This window comes from Hoplias malabaricus, chromosome 1, assembly GCF_029633855.1.
Source record: "Hoplias malabaricus isolate fHopMal1 chromosome 1, fHopMal1.hap1, whole genome shotgun sequence".
Lineage (NCBI taxonomy): Eukaryota > Metazoa > Chordata > Actinopteri > Characiformes > Erythrinidae > Hoplias > Hoplias malabaricus.
Window position 1 is genome coordinate 57,953,718 of NC_089800.1, and position 2,457 is coordinate 57,956,174.

Consider the following 2,457-nt stretch of genomic DNA (forward strand, 5'->3'; position numbering starts at 1 on the left):
GAACAGAGCTACTGAGAGACCGCAGCTACTGAGAAAAAAAACATCGTTCTCTCTCTCTCTCTCTCTCTCTCTCTCTCTCTCTCTCTCTCTCTCTCTCTCTCTCTCTCTCTCTCTCCCCCCCACCCCCAGATACTTGCACTTTTTGCCATATATAATTACTAATATCATTTATCCCTGGTGCTATTACTTTAATTTGAATCTGATATATTCCTTACACTCTGCATAGTGATTGTGCATGTAGGCTGTGGTATTGTTTTACACCAGAAGACCATTTGCCCTTGCATTATGTTGGTCCCCCACACCTGATTCAATTCAATGAAAATCGGATCATGAGCTAATAATGCTACTCAGATTTATTATATTTAGGGATACTCCAATATGGGAATTCATAAAAGACGCTGAAATATATGTTGATAACTTTGGTTCACGTTAAAGAGGAATGTATAAATTCCTTCTGTAGCGAGATATTTAGCTCCTCATTGCTTAAACCTTCTGCTTGTTCACAACAGTAAATTCATGATCAAAAATCAGTTTGAAATATGCCAAATATCTTTTGATACTAGTAATTCCATTGTAATTAGGCATTGTTGATTATAGCTGACCGTGACCCTGAACTGGATAAGCGGTTACAGCTAATGAATGAATGAATGAATGAATGAATGAATAGGTGCATGTCTTTCTTGTACAAATATACCCTGTATGTTATAATTCATTGCTAAACAATTTACACATTAGCACAAGTCTAGTTCATGAAAAAAACTAATAATAATAATAAATTAGCTACAAACATTGACGTCAACCTGTGTTGTCTTTTGGAAACAAACGTGCCATAAAAAGGTTCTCATACTTTCACGGTTCACTGGACTGTGAAAGAGCGTACACATGTTAATATTAGCATGAATTAAAGATATAAATGCCTTTAAGCATGGGGTGATTTATTCCACTTTCATTTGGTTTGACATGTGGAAAGAAAGCATGGAAGCACAGCTATAGATACAGAAGCAAGAATAAACAAGTTTTATTGAATGCCATATATATATACACACCTACAGACCAAGATCACAGAAGCGCACTAATGAAGGCACTACTCTGGTGCATGTGCTCTGAATTATGTATTCTTTGCAATATGCAACAGATTGAAACTGTTTGTTTTAACCATTGAACAGCAGCCAAATTTGGAAAATCCTTTATTTATATGTTAATTTTTCTAGCATCTCTGTGGACATGACTATGGTATGTTAGCACACAGGTGATGGTGGTCTACAATCATTTCTCCACACTAGATTAAATACAATTGAATGCAGACTTTCTCAAACAAAGACAGCTGAAGTTTATTTGAAATGAAACAATATTTTACATACAAAATGTTTCTGTTTTCACTGAACATTACATTAAATATTGTATCTCAAAGACAAACCCAAGGCAGAACAGCCTAAAGCTTAGGATGACATTGTAGAAGCTCTGTGCTTTTCTTTAGAATTTTACATTTCCTAAGCCTATGTTGCAGTCTGCCTCTGTGTGTTCTCTGTGTGATCATATGTTCCCTAATGATTTGTTTGTCTTGTGCTTCTGTTTTGGTTTTGCTTCCCTATGTTCTCTTTGATTCCCCACACCTGACAAGTTCTCAGTGATCATGTGACTGAGTGCACAAGTGTTTTTCATTTTCCCTGTCTTTTGTATCCAGCTGTCTGGGGTATTTTTAACGGCAGTGTCTTTGTATCAGAATCTCTTCGCCCTTGTTTACTGCGTTACAGGGTTCACAGATGCTTACTTTTTTGAAGCCTCTCCTGATGTCTTAATGTGTCTTTCTTTGCAATGTTAGGTAGTTTATAATTTAATAGAAAACCAGTAATTAATGTGGCACTAAGCTTGTTGAGACATATTGTGTTTTGTCCTGAATTATATAGTGGTCTGATCATGAGTGACCCATGGACCCATTAATTTGTCTTACCAGCTACCTGTTTTTATCATTCATTTTTTATATATACATGATTCTACAGTGACAAGGTTCATCTGCAAACAAGACTGAAATTAGCCCCAAATGTCTCAAGTAATGTTGTTGCTACACAGCCCCAGGGCCATGGGGTCTGTGGTTCAGTGCTCACCTGGGCCTAATGTCTGTGGAATCCAGGGTTCTTCCTGTCTCCGCCACAAGCCACTAGGGTAGTCCAAAGCCCATGTGGAATGGGTAGGTTGTGTCAGGAAATGCATGAAATATAAAGCCTGTCCCAATTTCCTTTGTGGATCGGTGAAACTTCGGCAACAAACGTTTGCAACTGCAGCCAAAAGATGAATGTAACCAGAGACAGCCAGTCAACCAAAGTTTGGATCTTAAATTTTGCTCCACCACTTTTTGAGAATAAGGCTTGTAGCTACTTGCATAAGTTGTTTAAACTGTATTTATAAATCATCACACACTTGCCTGAAATCACTTGAAACCCTATAATATAAAAATAA